The following is a 21648-nucleotide window of genomic DNA, read 5'->3' on the forward strand; positions in this document are numbered from 1 at the left end:
TCTAACTGTTGTTTCCTGACCTGCATATAGATTTCTCAGGAGTCAGGTCAGGTGGTCTGGTATTCCCATCTGTTTCAGAATTTTCCACAGTTTATTGTGATCCACACAGTCAAAGGCTTTGGCATAGTCAATAAAGCAGAAGTAGATGTTTTTCTGGAACTCACTTGTTTTTTCGATGATCCAGCACATGTTGGCAATTTGATTTCTGGTTCTTCTGCCTTTTCTAAATCCAGCTTGAACATCTGGAAGTTCATGATTCATGTACTGCTGAAGCCTGGCTTGAAGAATTCTGAGCATTACCTTGCTAGCGTGTGATATGAGTGCAACTGTGTGGTAGTTTGAGCATTCTTTGGCATTGCCTTTCTTTGGGATTGGAATGAAAACTGACCTTTTCCAGTCCTGTGGCCATTGCTGAGCTTTCCACATTTGGTGGTATACTGAGTGCAGCACTTTCACAGCATCATCTTTCAGGATTTGAAAGAGCTCAACTGGAATTCCATCACCTCCACTAGCTTTGTTCATAGTGATGCTTTCTAAGGCCTGCTTGAATTCACATTCCAGAATGTCTGGCTCTAGGTGAGTGATCACACCATCATGATTATCTGGGTTGTGAAGAACTTTTTTGTACAGTTCTTCTGTGTATTCTTGCCACCTCTTCTTCTGCTTCTGTTAGGTCCATACCATTTCTATCCTTTATTGAGCCCATCTTTGCATGAAATGTTCCCTTGGTATCTCTAATTTTCTTGAAGAGATCTCTAGTCTTTCCCATTCTGTTGTTTTCCTCTATTTCTTTGCATTGATCACTGAGGAAGGCTTTCTTATCTCTCCTTGCTACTCTTTGGAACTCTGCATTCAAATGGGTATATCTTTCCTTTTCTCCTTTGCCTTTCACTTCTCTTCTCAGCTGTTTGCAAGGCCTCCTCAGACAACCATTTTGCCTTTTTGCATTTCTTTTCCTTGGGGATGCTCTTGATCTCTGCTTCCTGTACAATGTCACGAACCTCCATCCATAGTTCTTCAGACAGTCTGTCTATCTTATCTAATCCCTTCAATATGTTTGTCACTTCTACTGTATAATCATAAGGGATTTGATTTAGCTCATACCTGAATGGTCTAGTGGTTCTCCCTACTTTCTTCTATTTAAGTCTGAATTTGGCAGTAAGGAAACCTCACTAACTACTGCCAAATTCAGACTTATATATATACTTCCATCTGTTTCTAGCTTTCAAAATAAAAATAAATTATAAGTGTATGAGGAGTTCCTTCCTTTTCTTTCTTTTTTTTTTTGGCCACACCATGTGGCTCGTGGGCTCTCAGTTCCCTGACCAGGGATGGAACTTGTGTTCTCTGCAGTGGAAGCACGGAGTGCTAACCATGGGCTGCCAGGGACTCCCAGGGACTTTCTTTATATAGACATATAAGATATAATCCAGTTCCGGAAACAAAAGAGGTACCCAATAACATAGCTCTTGAATGAATGTCTGAAAAAAAAAGAAAATGAGTACTTCTTAAGAAAATACATTCAAAAATATATATTCTAACATTCAAATAGATGCAGAGAGTCAACCTGCTGGTCATGGCTTTCAGGAATCAAACCCACGTCTCCTGCACTGGCAGGTGGACTCTTTAGCGTTGTGCCACTGGGAAACCCTACACATATATACACCCACAATGATTTCAATCTCTTGACATTACTGGAATCAATGGAACAAGAGGTGAAATTCTAGAAAAAACTATTCAATTGGAGGCTGGCAGTCAGTGGCAGGTGGAGAAGGCAATGGCACCCCACTCCAGTAGTCTTGCCTGGAAAATCCCATGGGTGGTGGGGCCTGGTGGGCTGCAGTCCATGGGGTCGCTAGAGTCGGACACGACTGAGTGACTTCATTTTCACTTTTCACTTTCATGCATCGGAGAAGGAAATGGCAACCCACTCCAGTGTTCTTGCCTGGAGAATCCCAGGGATGGTGGAGCCTGATGGGCTGCTGTCTATGGGGTTGCACAGAGTCGGACACGACTGAAGGGATTAGCAGCAGCAGCAGCAGTCAGCGGCAGGAGGTATTATTAAGCTCATAATGTAAACACTCACCCTGAGAAATGCCACTGAGTTCTGAAGGTTCTTGTCCATTATAAAAGTGTGTGACATCCCTTCAATGATGAATTGTATCAGTCAATTCTACAGAGGTCCTAAGGAAAATTGAGGGAGAGGACTGTTAGTATTGACTGATGCTCTGAAAAATCTCCTGTCCATTGTTTATTGAGCTCATCAATTATCATCGAAGTTTCCATCTTGAATTGAAATGGAAAATTAACAGAAATCAGGAAATTTTGTAGAACATTTTACTAATGAAGTAAAGAGGACATGTTTTAGTATTATAAACATTGCACATTCATTGCTTATTTTATATAAACGTATCTTTTAAAGAATCAATGTTATAATTACCTTTTCAGTTAATCAAAATTAATTGCCCCTTTTTATCAAGAAATAGAATAGGACAACACAAATCTGTCTGTCTTAAAATTCTAATTGCCTCTTCCATAGTTAGAATGCTGATTACCATTTAATGTTAATATTCTAACTCTGATTTCATAAGCCAGGTTTTAAAATACCTATTGATAAAAAGTACATGTAATCATTTCAAATTTTCAAAAATTAAGTAACCTTTTTAAAAACAAAATGCATTTATTGGTCTCAAAATAATCCGTTCACAAAATGAATTGTTTTTCTGATAGGTAACAATGTGAAGTAAAATCTCCTATAGGATATACACTAGTGATGGAAATAACAAACTTTACAACATACATAGCCCAGAAATCCAAGACATAATAGAAAAAATGTAGGCAATCCAGAAAGAGCAGGTGTCACCTGACTGTCAAGGTGGAGAGAGGCTGCATTTTAGGATGTGGGAGCAACCAAACTGTGTTCACCATGCACACGGGAAATCCTTCCGGTCTTTTCCAGTCTAGCAGAGTGCCCTGTGACAACATAGATCAGGGGGTGTTAGATAATTTGTCGTGATCTACAAAGTTATGAGTCCACGTGTGGGCAGTTGTCAGTTTCGTGTCCTGAATTTGTGTCTATCACGACAGGTCCGTGTAAGGTGCTCATGGAAGACAGTGCAACACAGGGATAGAAAAAATAAATACGCCCAGGGTTTTCCCGTGGCCATAAAATTTGCTTTTGAGACCTAATGTTTGAAGAAACAAACCAAGGCTCTGTGATGGATAGAGAGTGGTCTGTGTGGGAGGGGGTGGCAGGTGAAGGTCAGGCAGTGACAGGACGGTGTCCACCCCATCCAGGCTGTCGGGAATGCAGAGGTCACCAAACCCTTCAGGAAACACAAGCGCCAGGTATAGTAAGGGCTTCACTTCTGCTCCGTCCTATTTATAAAAGGTAAGAAGTTAGGAGTACAATAGTTGAAATCTCAGTTAAGAATCTTACTTATTTCCTATGTCAAGTCACCAAAATCCAAGATGCATACATCTCTGAATCTTGGAACTTCTTTTATTTCATCATTGCTTGTTTTATGTCCACACATTTTTTTCCTCGTTGCCTACTGTGACCAAAAGGATTCAACAAAAAGAGCAATTTTATTCACTTTAGAGGACTCCAGTGGAGTTGTAATTTGCCTTATAAACCACATCACTGAGCCCCAGATTTACAACAACGCGTGATCTTTAAATATACTGTATATCACTCTCCTGATGGTCATGCAATTAAGGATCTGGACACAAGGAACAACACACCACCGAAAAAATAGTTCTCAAAAGGGAATTTGGTGTGTCAGGAAAGATAACAGTAATTTAGAATTCGGGTCAACAGGATTTTAATGCTAAGAACCTGTGAAGATTAAGCCCTTAAATGTCCTACCTCTGCATAAGATCTTTCCTCTGGTCAACACAGGTAGGAAGGAAATAAAGAAGAAAATAGGAAAAGATCTTAGTAAGTGAGTACGAAGGGACATTGCAGGTTTACCAAACTATGATTTTTAAAATTGTTTTCTAAATAATCAATTTTAACAATATAATGTCAAATACCCACGAAACAGAACATTCCAATCACAACACTTCTTAAGCTCTAGTCCACCCAATATTATTGAAATCTGTCTGAAAGTTTAAAATCTAATTAAAAATTAAAATCATGTAGTCTTATTGCAAATGTATTTTTTTAAACTGAGCTAATCCAAGTACTTCTTCTTAAAAGTGTAATGCAAAGTATTTAATAAAGAAAGCAAACTGCATATATTGTTTGTGTTTCCAATATGATACTGATCAGAAAGGATTCTTGTCTATATATTGTATATATTGCTGTTGTTTAGTCATTCAATTGTGTCCAACTCTTTTGGGACCCCCTGGACTGTAGCCTACCAGGCTCCTATGTCCGTGAGATTTCCCAAGCAAGAATACTGAAGTGGGTTGCCATTTCCTTCTCTAGGGGATCTTCCCAACCCAGGGATCAAACCTGTGTCTCTTGCATTGCAGGTGGATTCTGTATCACCGAGCTACCAGGGAAGCCTACAGATACATTGTGCTAATTATAAAAAATATAAGATTATATTTAAATATTCTTTGTGGACTTATTTGATAATTGTTCCTCTAAGGTTTCAACTCCATGAGTTCAGGGACCACTTTGTTTATTACTTTATCTCTAGCTTCTCACACAAGGACCAGATATAACCTGTAATATGTTGTCCATGCCTATATTCATAACATATTCTCTTTATGTAAACATGATTGATTTTTATTTATCTATATTTTTACTTACTTTTTACACAAGCTAACAAATGTGCATTTGCAAAACTGACAGGTAAAGGAGTTTTTATGCAGCCAAAAGAGAGTATAAAAAATTATCAGGCATGATAATACATAGCCAGTAGTTTTTTCCTTCAGACCACTCAAGATAGAAGTAATTCTCAGCTGTAAAAAAAAATGAAATAATGCCATTTGAAGCAACACAGATAGACCTATAGATGATTATACTAAGTGAAGTAAGTCAGAAAGACAAACACCATATGATGTCACTTATACGTGGAATCTAAAACACAACACAAATGAATTTATCTATGAAACAAAGAAGCTCATAGACTAGAGAACAGACTTGTGTTTGCCTGGGCAGGGGTGAGGGTTGGGGAGGAAGGAGAGAGAGTTTGGGATTAGCAGATGCAAACTGGCATATGTAGAAGAGATAAACAAGGCCGTGCTGTATAACACAGATACTGTATTCAGTATCTGTGATAAACCATCATGGAAAAGAATACGGAAATGTGTGTGTATGTGTGTGTAACTGAGTCACTTGGCTGTACAGCAGAAATTAACACAACACTATAAGTCAATTAAACTTCAATAACATTAAAAAAAAAAGATGGAACTCATTTATACACAAACATACAAACAATCTAAATATATCAGAGGACTGTTTAGGCCACTGAGGGCCTCCACAGCCAAAAGAAAAATGCAAAATTCATATGAAATTTAGAAAATGTCAAAGTCTTCTGTTTTTCCTGAAAAATGCTGCAGTAGTTAACTCTGCAATTATTGTGAGAGCCTGACTGACTTCTTAGCTCATCTAATTCCACCGAACAGCCAGATAGAGTCAAGGGCCCCCTAAGCAAGGATGCCACAGGCCTTAGGACGCCCGCCGAGTGATGGGGGCGGGGTCACAAGGGGCGGGGTCTCATGCGTGGCCCAGGTGAGGCCCTGACCCCGGCAGCACCCCTCATCCCCACCCCTTCTCCGTGGGCATCTCCCCTGCCTGTCTTTCAGCCACCATGTAGAGCAACAGAGACGAAAACAAGAACAAAAATCTTTCTGCATTTGCTTTGATTTTCTGCACTCTTAACCAGCACTTTGTCCCTACGGCTTAAAGGGCTTGTATTTTTATACAGATCAATCCCACAAGAATTCACTGTAAGTTACTGTTAAAATTATTTGGCTTAGTTATAAACTGCAGTAAGTGGATCAAGGACTTGGAATTTGTAAAAGTATTTTTTATATCAGATGCTAATTCAAAATGCTTTTTTTCCTTCCAATTATGTTTATACTTTATATCATTTTAATACTCAAAACATGACAATATTCCACTGAAACACAAATCTGTTACTTTTCACAGGAACCAAACTTTCTTCCTTTTGACTGGAATTATATCTGGTTAAAATATGCTACCCAATATGTGTTTTTGAAAGAAATAGTGAGTAAATCTGTGAATAAACGTCCTTTTCAGATGAAATCACATTGAAATGTGAAATGTGAAAATGCAAGATATTCTAGAGACTGAAAGGCTGAAAGATTTTGGAAGTCTGGATTACTTTTCTCCCATACAATGCCTCTCACTGTCATCAGGCTTATTCAAGACAAGGCATTGTTTGAAGAATTTTCCTTTGAAGAATTTTCTGTTTCTGTATTCTCCTTTTACCAAGAAACTGGAAAAGCTGGTGAATGTGTAGAGAGAGAAGGAGACTGAAGCTGAGGGGAATGTCAGAGCTGCTGCAGGTAGGTGCGGTGACTCTGGCCCCACCAGCATCTCCATACCTGTATCTCAGGTGGTCCAGAGGTGTGCTCTGAAGTAGAACCGAAATAGACTGAGAGGCACCTCCCCTTAGTGTTAACCCGGGCCAGTTACGTGTCTTGTATGGATCTCATCATTGGATTAGTCAGTTTGCTCTAGGTGAAAAATAACTTCCATCTGGGTTTAATTATTTATAATGGGCAATTATAACTGACACTGAGAAAAATGTTTTATTACAATAGATTATGTACAGTCAAGATAACTTCATGGTACTTACTGTACTTACATGGTACATACTGGACTTACTATTTTAGTAATAACTATTTTTCCTTCAATTCTGCCTAAAGAATAGAAATCACACACTGAGGAAAACTCTTAAGAGACATTTTTTGTCAAGTTATATCATGAAGCATTTTTGCTCAGTCACTCAGTTACATCTGACTCTGCAGCCCCGTGGACTGTAGCCCACCAGGCTCCTCTGTCCATAGAATTCTCCAAGCAGGAATACTGGAGTGCGTTTCCATTTCCTCCTCCAGGGGATCTTCCCAACCCGAGCATCTTTAACCAAAAGTCTCTATTTCAAGAAGGAATTTAGCATTGCAATTTAGGTAACAAAACTTCACTTTTACTTGTAAGATGTGCAAGGTTAAGTTGTTATGAAGTCTTTATTCTTTAATATAAAATGAATTCCCAGTCAATATATATTATTCCTGATGAGCAGCAAAACTGAGGTTGAGGATTTCTAAAATGCAAATTTGATATTATTGAAACTCTATGTTGGTTATGACTTTAGTCTTTAGAATAAACTAAGCAATAAAGATGGGAGAGCTGTTATATTTTTATCCTGTCTTTACATCAATAAGATATTCAAAATATAAAAAATAATCTATGAGTAAGAAGAGGTGAATATGAATAAAATTGTGATCTTTTTGTTAATAGCATAGCTCATGCTAAATTTTTTTTTTAGTTATTAAGAATAGACTCCTAAGTTAAATCATATTTTGATGACTAAATTTATTGTTGTAAAAACACTATGGACTTAGCTCTGCACGTGTTTTATGGCATTGTCCTGTGTGTACCAATGATGCTTTCTGAGAAATCCTAGCTGACTTTCATCTCTGCCATTTCAAAAGCAAGTCATAGCCCAGCCTTCTGCACCAGTGCAATGCTGCCACCACATGGGAGAGATCAGAGATCACTACACAGAGCGGTTAGTAATGTGCGTTCAAAGAGATTGATTTCTTAAATGAAAGGGATATTTCAGGTCCAAAGATACAGATGCATACACCCACAAGCACATTTTGTCTTCTGCAGGGAGAAGACCATCATGTTAGTGAGAGCACTTCCCCTGTGTGTATGAGCTGCCAGGAAAGGCAATATTTGAACAGGTTAAGCTATTTCTTGTGTATGCACATATAATGCTAACATTTTCTCAAATGATTGCAGAGTAAGCCAAAATTGAGCAAACATCAGTTGCTACTAAGTTTGCACTGAAAGAGATTTCTAGGGGAACTCAGTACTCAAAGTTCTACCCTCCAGGGCTTTGGGCAGAAGCTTAGAATGGAAGCTGTGAGTCAAGACAACAATAGCAACAACGTCCTTAATGAGGACAGAAATAAATCATTGCTTGTAAGGTAGAATATGCTTGGAAAATTATTTTAGTGATTTTCTTCATCATCAACAGCCAAGTTAGTTAGAATGTGCTTTGGGCTTGTAAAACAGTTAAGCATAGGTACCTGCATTTTACCAGTAGTGCTGGAACCTTCTGTGTTTCAAAACGTGGTTTACATTGTCACAGTGAGACTCATTTGTGACAACAGCTCAAATGACCCTGATCATCCTGTTTATAGTCACAAAAGCTAAGTTTTTAAAATAATCTTTAACAAAAGTGGACAATAACTTATTTTGTTATGTAGAAAAGATAACCTAAACCTACTTTAAAAATACAGTGATACATTTTATTACTGAAGCTGCTATCTCTTCACAGTGTAGAATTTATTTTGTTACAGAATTCTCAACTGTGGAGTCAAGAACCTTATTAATTAACTTTGTAAGTGACGTGCAATTAGTGACAAGTTCAAAACTATATCAGTTATCGATAACTTAGATTTGGGACTCTTAAGAAATGGGATGGATGGAAATGGTATTAGCACAGAAAATATATCTTTCAGTGACCATATAGATTTATGTAGAAATACATATATTAGTTCTAAAATATATCCTCTTACATGTGGCCTACGTTTTTAAACATAAATATGTTTAATTTTCCAGTCAAAAATACAATATGTAAGGGATAAAAATCAGTGGTAGTATATTTATAACATGTTTTGTCTTACACTGAATATTTATACAAACTTCAAGACTACTCTTAAAATTCACGAAATAATAATGTTCACCATGTATGTGTATAATTATATGTGTCTATTTCTTCTTACACAAGAATTACTGAATTGTTTTGATAAACGGTATGTCTCTCAGTCTATCATTAGATATCAGATATTATAATTGTTCTATTGAAGAACCGCATTGGTTAGTAAGAAAGTGTCCTTTTTCTCCAGAGCTACAGTGTCAATCAGGGTGGGCAACAGAGTAAGTATTTTTCTGCAACAAAAAGGGATGATAAATCAAATTATTCTCAGCCTGTGATTTGATCTGTCCTTCATTCTAAATTTCCTTTTTCATGTGGATTTGAGTCAGCCCATAATGTTATTTTAATTTAGTTTTTTGTATGTAATACATGCTGCCGTCAGGTAAATGTACTTGTCATGATTGAATTCAATAGATTGTAATGACCTTTTATCTTTATTGCAAAGCTTTAGATCATAGTAGGCAGGGCTGGCTTGAGCGGCTCCAGATTGGGAATGGGGCCTAATTGAAAGTTCTCATCAATCTTTAATGACAGCGTGATTATCATTGTTGAATGCTCTCTTCCATTTGCCTTTCCCCTTTCAGAGCAATTTTTACCACTTCACTGATGCTGGTTGGTGTGAAGGTTAAAGAAAGGCAAGATCTGAGTCTCCTATTGAAACAGGTACAAGCAACACACAGCCACCCTGAACCCAGCTTCTCTGGTGGTGCCACGTGGGGCAGACTCACAGCCCGTCCCCAAGGAAGACTCAGAGATGTTGCTGGGGGGAGGGCGCTGAGCGTGGCAGAGCTCAACACAACACAAATGACACTTCACAAAGTGGTGACCAAACGCAACAGGTGTGCAAAAAAATACAAACATAACAACAGTAAGAGTCAGCTTCAGAAAAAGCAATTAGTTCATTTTGACATTTCGATTCTCATTTTTGGAAGAGCATGCAGATTTCATAAAGGAAGGAATTAATAAACAGGAAGTCACTGCTATAATCATGCCCTTGTGTATTTGTATATATGGATGCATATATCTGCACACTTATGGCTGACTAGATGGTTTTTTAATTTAGGTACTATTTCTTTGATTTTTTAAAGTGAAGTCTAAAAGAAATTGATCAAAAATTTTTTTGATCCATCAGGGATCAGAAGTATTTGTACAGCATACACCTATCAATGATCACATGATATATATTCCAATACTTATGCTAAAATGGCCACTTTGTATTTACAGGTTAAAACACATTTTTTTATCTTTATCAGAGTGAATTTCACTATTTCTACATTTGGCTGCAATAAATTTTTCCCGAAGCCCTACAGCGGTGTGCACTATTGTGAATAATGCATGCAACAAGAAGGCAGAGATTTTAATTGATAGTGATTAGTGAACTTTCTAAATCTGTAAAACTGCAACAGGCTTGCACTCTCAGTCAGTGCCAGCGCCTATTTTTACACTCCAGCCTCTACTTAATAGAAAGCCAAGTGCATCAGCCTGCAGCTGCTGAGGCTGCAAACGCCAAAAAGGGGCTTTTGTTCCACCTACGGAGCCATGGGAGGGCCATTTTGTTCCGTCATTTCCAGCTTGTTTCCATTTTCTGTCTGATAGTCTTACAATGGGGAGGAAGGGCTGGTGTTTGACAGAAGGATGTCCTGGCAGGTCCTTCTTGGGGAGCTGGTGTCTGGATGGGGAGGAGGGGGTCAGGGAGTCACAGAGGGAACAGTATTGTGTCCAGGTAACATACATGCTCAAACAACACGCTTGAGATTTCATAATTAACAGCAGACCATGGGGGAACATTTCTGTACAGTGAGCTGCACTCCGTGGAAGCGGAGGGGCTGAGCTATGCTAGGTCCCATGGAGCTTTCTCAGGCAACAGTTTGCCCTATATTTTAAAATTGTGTTTCACAATTCAAGCATGCATATGTTTGAGTTTAAAATCCCTCTAGTGGAAATTGGCAAGCATTTTTATAGGCAGAAATTAATCCAATAAAATGATTAATCATAAAAATATTAGGAAAATGACAGGGCCCCATAACATGTGAGGAAGTCATTTTCATATTGTAAACCTACGTTCTTAAATTTTAATTAAAATTAAAAATAAATGGAATGAGTAAACTTTAATTTAAAATACATATATTTAACAAGATAACCCAGAATGAGATTCCTAATGAGAAGAGGAAGTTCCCTTCTTTTGCTCTTAAACATGATCAGGGAAGGATGCAATCAAGAATCATGGATTATATTTTTATGGTCATTAATTTGAATAAAAATATTCATGGATTTGGAAAATCAATGACCATCATTTGGAAGACCGTCCTTAAGGACATCGATGGATGCGTGAGATCCCACCCACTCCAGGCCGAGCCTTTTAGACACTGAGGTGGAGGCTTCTGGAGCAGGCGTTCTGTTTTCCACGTCTATCCTCACCATTTCTTTTCTGCTTCTCTAACATGATCATTATTTTAAATGACTTGGGGCTTGCCTCGTAGCTCAGTGGTGAAGAATCTGCCCGCCAATGCAAAAGACACGGGTTTGGTCCCTGATTCAGGGAGACTCCACATGCCGTGGGATCCCGCAACTAAGCCTGAGCGCCGCAACTACTCAGCCGGTGCCCTAGGGCCCTGGAGCCGGACTGCTGAACCCGCGGGCCCCGGAGCACCTGCCCTGTAAGGAGAAGCCCCGCCACGAGAAGCCCAAGCACCGCAACCAGAGAGCCGTCCCTCCGCCTGCCACAACCAGGAACCAGCCTGCACCGTAAGGGAGACCGACAGAGCCAAAAATAAAAGTAAATAAAATTTTTACAAAATAAAATGATTTGGAGGAGCACTACAGAGCTTCTCTGTTCAGACCACAGATGTGAGCAAGAGTGAAATAAAACAAGACTGAAGCACACGTTTCGGCCAGTTCCAGCATTCGATGGCTTTCGGTTTAGCGTCAGGTCCGAGGAAAGGCCCTGCTGCCGCCTCCACCGCTTCAGGGTCCCTCGGGGGTGGATGAGGAGCACCCGCCCCGCTCCTCATCCCCAGGCGGCCTCTCCTTCCGGGGGTCACCGTGGGGCTGCCCTCAACGGCCACCCGCTCCCGGCTCAGGGCAGAGACTGGAGGAGACGGGCACCCTGCAGGTGCTCGGGGGGTCCAGCTCTGGCCCTGGGGGCACCGGGCGGGGGCGGGGAGCTCGTGATGGACTCTCCCCTCTCAACCCCTGACGGCCCCGCCCACCCGCCTGGCGGATTCTTGCGTCAGCCTCTCTTCACACTCGCACCCACCCTCAGGGCCGGGTCCAAGGAGGTCGGGCTGACCCTCACGCCCCTCCCTGCCCACACTCCAGGAGGCACTTGCCCGCGGCTGCCCAGTGACAGGGCCCCGAGGACTCCAGCTTGGCCCGTTCACCGGCTGCCGCGCTGAACTGGACTCATCAGCCCGCCCACACCTCAAACCAGCGCTTCCCACCTCCGACCACAGCTTTAGCCAACTTGTCTTGGGAATCGTCTGTTTTTCTGGAATCTCAGATGACCTAACCCGGCTAACTTAACCCAGCCTACTAGCCTCTTTGTAGGTACATCTGACTTTCCAAGGTAATAAAGGATATCATAAGTGCTTTACACTCTCAAGCACTAAATAGAAGTAATAGATTTTCCACCAATCGGATGCTGTAATCAACTACTTAAATAATACCCTAGATAACGGCCTGGCCCTGGGGCCCACTGGACTTTAGTCCTGTTGACTAAATCGAGGCCCCCAACAACCGCCCAGCGTTTCGCCTCCCGCGGCTCCTCTCCACCCTGGACCACAGTGCAAACCCGGGCTACATCGGCTTGCGGCGCACTGTGGGCCTCGGCCTCCCACAGCACAGCTCTCCAGACCCGCAGCCCCGCGGCGAGACCTCTCCCCTGCCCAGTGGGTCTGCGGTTATCAGGGAACGCAGTTCCTCCAAGCCTTCCGCATGCTAGCCCTCTCCCCTCGCTGGACAGGAAACCAGGTTGAGCCCACGGTTATCCCAGCTCCTGTGAAAGTCACACCAGACACCACCCGGGTCACCCCACCCTCTATCAGCCTCAGTGGAGTGGTGGTCCCTATTAGGCGGAGAAACTCACGAGCTTGCGGTCTCCCTGCATCCTCTGCACGATGCTGATAGCTCTGTCTCTAGTGCTCTCCTCACCCTTCTCCCTCCATGCTTGCCTTTGCAGCTCTGTGTCCTCCGGACTAGACGGTGGGGAGACACAGAGCATGCATCGCCCGTCCTCACTGACCCTGCTGCTACCAGCTGCCCACCCCTCTGATAGCAGTCGTCCTAGACAGAAGGGCTGCGTTTGTTGCTTTTATTTACACACCAGCCAATGGTCCTTAATCTCAAACCAACTGGCTCTTGGTCTTTCTCTTCAAGTCTCCTGCCGAGGTCACCAGAAATCTCATCATAAGCACAGTAAACAGTCCTCGATGACTCCTGGTGACTCCTTGGAGCCCTCGTCACACTTCTGTCCCTCCCTGCCCCCCAGGTCCCTCTATCCCATCAGAGACACTCTCCTGCTCAGGGTCAGTGGGTCCCTGCTCCCAAGCTGCCTTCCCTTCCTCTTATTCTCCAGCGACTGCATTCCTCAAAATTCATTCATTCATGTTCTTCTCTCTCACTTTGTAGGAGAGAAATGGTTTACCCTGAAGGTTAAAACCATCACCACAGCGCAGATGAGCAAGAACAGTAGTAATGAATAATATTGTTACCTAATATAGTATTATCCAAATTTGTTTTATTCATGTGAATATCAAGACACGGTGAAATTTAAAGATAAATGTTATTTCTAGTAAAAACATTAATAATAAACATATTAGAAGAAGTTTTCTAAAACAGCCAAAAGTAAAATATATTTAAAGAATGGAGAATTTCATCTAAGGGTAAAATTTCCTGATGATTTTTTAAAACGCAAAGCTAATCTAGTAATGGCTTCAGTTGAATCCATATTCTTAAGGAAATTTAGTAAATACATTCCTCCAAATTAATAGTATTTATCAAATAGCTATTAATTAGATGTGCAGATCTGATATTTTCATTTTAAACTAATTTGGCTGTTCTTTTTCATCTTTCTTACAAAAACGTGGAAGGTCACTGAAGATGTAGTAGCCCCACGCAGGCATATTTAAAAGCAGTTCCTAGGGCACCTGCTTGCCAGTGAGGAATCTCATGGTGAGCAAAATAATCTGGACCACATTTTATCCAGATGATAATTTGCATTGACATTATATTTTTAAATAACCGACTCCTGAACTAGCACACACAGACTCTCTGTCCATAACGTAACAGGGTTATGGTGCAAATACTGTTTCATGCCCCAGTGGGACTCAGGCCACCAGAAACGTGCCCGCCCAGTGGCTGCCCTCCCTGCTTCTCCCTGTGGAGGACTTGGGTCATCTCTTCACCATCAATTATTTCTACTCATGTACACTGGTCATGACTTGGTTTTTTTGCTTTTGCACATTTGTATAATTTTATCAGCATCAGAAGAGGCCTTATTTAAGTAACTTTACAGAGGAGAAGACAGAAGTCTAGCCAAGTCTAACATCTTATCTGAGAAAATCCATCAGTAGTTGCTGTTTTCCTGTAGACATTTCATCTTTCTCTCCCGATATAGTTACCTGAGGGCAGATACCCCCGCAGGACCTCACGAAAGCCTTTTCAATTCCACAAAATATTTTCAGTAGAGGTGGGAGAATTAAAAGGGCAAATCAAATATCATTACAATCACACCATGGCAATGAATGACAGGCAGGTTTGGGAAAATCATGTCTATCCAGCTCATGTTATTAGGCAAAATGCTGTGTGCTCAGTCCTGTCTCTTTGTGACCCCATGAAGCCCAACAGGTTCCTCTGTCCATGGGATTTCCAGACAAGAATACTGGAGTGGGTTGCCATTTCCTCCTCCAGGGGATCTTCTCAACCCAGGGATGGAACCCACATCTTCTGCGTCTCCTGCATTGGCACGTGGATTCTTTACCACTAGCGCCACCTGGGAAGCCTGTGTTAGTCAAAGTATCTAGATATAATTAACATGGTGAACTTCAGCCAAAGGAAAGTTCCTCCACTGTGTTTCTTTGATCCTTAAAAAGTATATGGATTAATTTTAGAATTTCTATAAATCCTCTGAAATTAGACTTGAATTTTCTGCTTAAGTGTGTCTTTTCTGAAGGAAGGTTGTTTGCTATCATCAGAAGTTTGAAAGGGTGTGTGAACCAAAGATAACTCAGAGTCCATTGATTATTAACATGTCTTAAAAGGAAGAAAGCCCCATTTAAGACAAGTAGGGCTGTTTCCCTCTCCAGGACACCCTCTGGCACAGCCTGAGAACCTTCACTCACCTCTACCTTTGTAAAGCCGCAGAGGAGGACTGTTTGGGGTCACTGAGGCAGGGGGATGCTAAAAACAATCGAAATCAAAAGATAAAGAAAGTGTGACAAATTCCAGAGGAGGAAATCTTATAAAATTAAAGTGTAATAGACACTTCAAACTGTGTGATCTGACCTAATAAGTTATTAATAGGGAACCATTACTTCTCATACATTTTTTATCAGGAAGGCATTGCCTTTTTGTCAAGATTAGTGGATTATAAAATATTTGTGCTACACAATATAAATGACCCTACCTATTAATAAGTCTCTAGAAAGATATGCTTAAATTGAATTACATTAGGAAGAGAAGTGCCAACAGAAAATTAGGCATAATTAATGGGAACCCATAAATAAACCAGAGATGGGGGAAAGGACATCCTTCCCATTGATCATTTTGAGAATTAATTGCTGATATGCTCTAATGACACACCAACTATTACTGTTTGCATAACGGCTGCTCCATAGAAGGTGAAATTCACGTAGCTATGAATATGGATTAAAATTTATAGCTGGAAGATAATTCACTGGTCACATGCCTCTAATTAGCAGGCATAATTTTGAAGAGCTAAAAGCTGCCTCTTCAAACACAGCTTGTATTTTGTTCCACTAAAACAGGATGGTGGTTTCCCTTGAATGGAACGCGGGCAGCTCCCCGCCAAGTTTGGAGGAAGGCTATGGAGGTGTCTGTCCAGTGTGGTCATGTGGGCTCTATCACTTCATTATTTTCCACGGGTCAGAGCCAGCAGTGCACTTACAGCTGCAATCCTGAGAGGTACAGGAAAGTATCCCTCACGTAATGCGTGCTGCGAACTGAGTTACATGGAGGATGAGCACCCTCTCCTTCACATGATGGGCGCTGTGAACTGACTCACATGGAGGATGAGCATCCTGGACCATCTCCACTGCAAACATACATAAGGTTTCCTGATGTCCTGGACCATGTCCACCACTCCTCCAAGCAAACAGTTCCACGGTCCTGATTCAGACACAAAGTAGCCCCTCTCTTGGCTCATTTGGACATGAATCTTTGAGGCTGTAGCATGCTGATTTTATCGCTGCCTCTATTATTATTATTATTTGTTTAAAGTAGTCAGCATCCCACGGTGCATCTTTCCTTTTGCTCACGGTAAGCAAGGCTAATTAAAAAATGCCCAACATTCAATGTAAAATATTTGCCAATGCAAAACAAATAAAGCTAATCAACCTCTTCCCTGTGAGCCCACATTATTAGTGCAAAGCAGATGCATTAAAGCAAGGATCAGAGTCAGATAGAGGAGAAGATGAGCCAAGTGGCTCCAGAGCCCTGACACCCAGTGAGGTGGTCCCTGGGGAGCTGGGCCCTACAGGAGGCCGAGCATCACAGGCCCAGAATCCACCAACTGGGCAGAGATGGGAGCCTCGGGGGGTGGTCACAGGCACATTTGTATCAAAGTTCCTGAAAACTCACCCTAGGAAAACGTATCTGCCACCGTTCCTAATATCCAAAAAGTGCACTCAAGCTATTAAGAGAGAGAAACCCAAGCCATTTAAAACTCATACCTAAATTGTTATCGAACCACTTCCTCCAGCAATTCTCAAAATCCTCCCAGAGGAGCACTTATTAATATTTCTATCATCTTAGGTATTGTAGGTCATCAAGAAATAAATATCATTTATTTTTATTCTTTATTTGCTATTTCTGTTTCTCCGTTTATTCTTTTACTTAAATCTCTTAAATAAAATATCTAGTTTTTCCTTTCAAAATAGTTTTATTAATGCAATCTCCCCTACTAATGTTAGAGAGAAATTTCTGTGTCTCTAGGCTGCCAGGCATGGTTCCATCTTTCCATGACCATAGAACTAAAGAACACACTCTCATTTTTTTACATTTTTGTAGAATGAAGGGGTTTAATTAGCTACTTTACCTTCAATGCTCATATCGAAGCTTTAAAACACAGCTAGTTACCAGCTACCCAGGTGTTTTCTTCTATCTTTCCTAATTGTAAGAAAGCATGCACTGTTGCATTTCAGAAGGATTGTACGCTATTCTCTACTCACAGGTAAGAAAACTCAAGTAATAGCAGCCACGTGGGTGAGGATGTATGGGGAGGACACAGAATAAGGACGGAGGGGTCGTTTCTCCGCCGTGACCTCTGCTGTCCTCCCCTCCTCATCCACGAGGAGCTCCTCTGAGCCCAACTCTCTAGATGCTGCTCTTTCGACTACAGTCTGAACACAAGGGGGGAAAACTTCCTTTTTCTTAGTATAGCAAAGCCAGGATGCCATTTCCAAAATACCTGTATTACAAAGAATAAAAAAGCAAAAGTGAATTAACTACAGGATATTGTGTTGCTGTTTAGTCACTAAGTTGTGTCTGATTCTTTGCGACCCTGTGGACTGCAGCCCACCAGTCTTCCCTGTCCTTCACCCTCTCCTGGAGCTTGCTCAAACTCATGTCCATCGAGTCGGTGATGCCATTCAACCATCTTACCCTCTGTCGTCTCCTTCTCCTCTTGCCCTCAATCTTTCCCAGCATCAGGGTCTTTTCCAATGAGTCAGCTCTTCGCATCAGGTGGCCAAAGTATTGGAGCTTCAGCTTCAGCATCAGTCCTTCCAATGAATACTCAGGACTGATTTCCTTTAGATGGACTGGTTGGATCTCCTTGCAGTCCAAGGGGCTCTCAAGAGTCTTCTCCAACACCACAGCTCAAAAGCTTCAGTTCTTCTGCGCTCAGCCTTCTTTATGGTCCAACTCGCACATCCGTACATGACCACTGGAGAAACATGTCATAAGGTCAACATCATCATTCCTCAACCAAGGTCAAGAGGGCTCCACTTCACATGCGCCAGGAGAATGTGGCAGCACTTTTCAAGCTACAGAGTCCAGGGACACAGACATGACTCCATCTACCTGCAAAGAAACGTTAGACCCCGTGGCTCCCTTACTCCCTGTTTCTTTGCTGCTTCTCCTCCTCCAGAGCACACTTCTGCTCTGGGAGATCCAGGAATCTGTCCACACTGACTTCTCTGGAAATTCCTATCACCCAGTTTGTTGGCTGTTGTCAAGAACCTGTTAGTTACAGAGGGGTAACTTTGAAATGCTTTTCAAACAGCATTCAGCTGCTGACAACTGTTTCAGCAGCTTCTACATGGATGACACTGGATTCATCTTCTCCGGTTCCCGAGGTTAGTGAGCAACCTGTTCGGGTGTAGACAGACTCTCTCCCTGGGAGACTAGCTGCGGCATCCTTGGTGGATTCCCGTGGCTGTCTAGCAAATCCACACACCGAGTGGCTTAAAACATCCATCCTCCACGGGCAGAAATCCATCCTCCATGGCTCCAGAGTCCAAAAGATGCTTCAAGGTGTCCAGGGGCTGGTTCCCTTCAGAGACTCTGAGGGCCATCCATCCCACGTCTCTTCACCTCCACATGTCCTCGGCATGTGGACGAACCTGCAGATCCTGCCCCGCGTGCCCTGGCCTGCGTCCTGCTCCCTGCGTGTCCTCTCCCATCCTGTCTGGTCAGGAGGATACCAGCCATCGGATCAGAGCCCACCACAATCCATGGTCACCTCATCTTGACTCGATCGCATCTGCAAAGATGGTGTTTCCACATAAGCTCACAGGGCTCTGGGGGGACGTGAACTTGGGGTGACATTGTTTACCCCTTGACAGGAGTCCTAAGCCTCCTTAAGTTCCAGCTCTCACAGCCTCGGCTTTCTTGTGTGTCCAGTGTTCATGCTGAGATGCTTGCTTGCTTGCTTCTTCCACTTGTGTGGGTTTGTGAATTTCTCTTCTCTGTGCTTTTAAGGTCTTGTCCAGCAGAACGAATGAAGCATCAACTCAGAAGGGCATACTGGCCAGCACCCCACAAAGTGTATACCGTTTCCATAGGGTGACCTTGCTTGTATTCCTGGTGGCTCAGATGGTAAAGAATCTGCCTGCAATGCTGGAGGCCCAGGATAGATCCCTGAGTCAGGAAGATCCCCTGGAAAAGGGAATTACAACCCACTCCAAGATTGCCTGGGAAATCCCATGGACAGAGGAGCCTGGCGGGCCACAGTCCACAGGCTGTAAAGGCTCAGACACGACTTACCGACTAACACTTTCACTTGACCTTGCTTGAAATTCTTTAACAGGAGCCCTGTTGGCTGTTACATATTGCAGATAAAATGTCCCCAAAGAGCCCATTAAAACCAGTTAATGAATAATGTTACTAGCACTGCAGACTGCCCTTTTTCCATTCTTGCACTGTATTAGCAAGTTTTAACCTCAAGTACATCAAGAAAACTCCTCTCCTATATGGCCACTGTGAAAAAAAAATATTTATGACATAGATTGCATTTATTAGAAAGGCATTTTTTTTTTTCAAATAGAAATAAAAAGAAAAACATTTGCGTTTTACTTTATAAGTTAGGTCTGAATTTTACCTTGTATTCCCCATAGGGAGAAATATAATATCTGAGTTCAGTGATAACATGTATAAACAAGACGTTGCCGCACTTTACATCAGCTGTGTCTCGGTCCATTCAGAGGCACTGCTGGGAATTCTCCCACCGGCCCAGTGGTCAGGACTCCACACTTTCACCCCCGTGGCCCGGGTTCAATCCCTGGTTGGGAAACAAGATCCTGCAAGCCATCAAGTACAGCCAAAAAAGAAAAAGCACTTTGATAACGGAAATAACTCATCTCCTCTCTGCAAAGAAAGAGCATTAAAAAGCTCAGCGTCTCTAGCGAGGGGACAGAGTTACTGACCAGGGAGGCCAGGTTTCAGAACCTGGTCTTCAGGGCTGAAACTCCCTCCTCCAGGTCAGACCTCTTTCTTCTGTTTACAGTATTTGTTCGGAGAACAGGGACGTTTTTCCACTGGTCCCTGACTGCCATGAAACTGTCATCCATATTGTTAGATACTGAACTCAAATATTAATTTTAAAACATCTGAGGAATAGAAGAATTTAGAACATGTTTTAGGATGGTTATCTCTGAGGGCTGAAGTCATTCATGATTTTTATTTTCATATTTTGGCTTATCTCTGTGTTCCAAATCTTTCATAAGGAGTTAAGAATTGCTTTCAATAAGAAAAAAAAATGTCCAGTTAAAAGCCCCTCTAGCAATTTCCCTGCCTGATTTGGCTTTCAGGTGGCACTGGGGCTTCTGCTTGTCTGGTCTCCCTCGCCTCTGAGTCGATGCCGTCTTGGGTCCATTTTCCCGGCTTTTGCTCAGCCTCACAGGGGAAGATGCTTGGGAAATGGGCTCCCTGAGCCACAGCCACCAGCCCAGCCACCGCCCGAGTGCTGCAGGGGGCACAGTCACCTCCCAGGGTCTGCATTCCGGCCAGCGCTGCACAGCTGGGCCCAGGAGGGCCGCTGCACGTCCAGCTCTTTCTGCAGGGCTCGACAATTGCAGACACACCAGCGATAAATATTAAATAATAACTTAGCGCCAGACCACTGGGAAAATGAAGTGAGCATTCATCAGCGTTCCTAATTCCCCTCCACCCCTGCTGTGAGTGGTCCAGCGGCCCAGCCCCAAACAGCAGAGGGAAGGAGCGGGCACAAAGGTGCCAGGGCCCTTGCCGAGCCATTTGTGCACTGATTGCAAGGCACACGTGGGCTGCTTTATTTAGGCCTGCGCATTCCTTTGTTTCGGTCTGCATTTCTATTTAGGTGATTCAAGAGTGGGAAAACAACATTTATAAGCCTCCATCAACACACACGTACAACTGTTCCTAGGAAGACACAGTTTGTGTGTTCTTTTTTCTCTTTATAGGAATCAGTGCATACAAAAATAACTTTATGTCTAAAAAGGCACATGTATACACACTGCTATATTTAACACGGATAACAACAAGGACCTCCTGTAGAGCACAGGGAGCTCTGCTCAGTGCTATGTGGCAGCCTGGATGGGAGGGGAGGGATGGCGGCATGGATACACGCACATGTATGGCCGAGTCCCTGAAACTATCACAACATGTTAATCGGCTATACCTCAACACAAAATGAAAAGGTAAGGTTTGACATCAATAAATGACATTAATGTTTGACAATAAATAATTTTAGAAATAATAAAAAATTAAAAGGCACATGTAGTTGCCCACTCCCTCAAATGCAATCATCTAAAAAAATCAAACTGGTATTTAGTGGTCCCTCTTCAAGAATTTTGAAAAAAGAATAAAGAAATTATTTGTGGTAATCTTTTTCTTTTTAAATAGCAGATCTGCTCCCTGGTAAAGATCAATTTAAAGGATTCTAAGTATTACCCGAGTCCTGGTTTGAAATCCTGTCTTCTCTGATCTTGGGCCCACTGCCCTCTGGTGGATGTTCCTTGAGGTGCAGCCCGGGGTTCCCTACATTCAGGTCAGGAAGAGCTGGGCCCCCTCAGCTCTGAGCCTTGTCTCCTCTGCCTGGCTTTTCCTCTGAGTTCTATGTCTT

Source organism: Bos taurus, chromosome 24, assembly GCF_002263795.3.
Source record: "Bos taurus isolate L1 Dominette 01449 registration number 42190680 breed Hereford chromosome 24, ARS-UCD2.0, whole genome shotgun sequence".
Taxonomy (NCBI): domain Eukaryota; kingdom Metazoa; phylum Chordata; class Mammalia; order Artiodactyla; family Bovidae; genus Bos; species Bos taurus.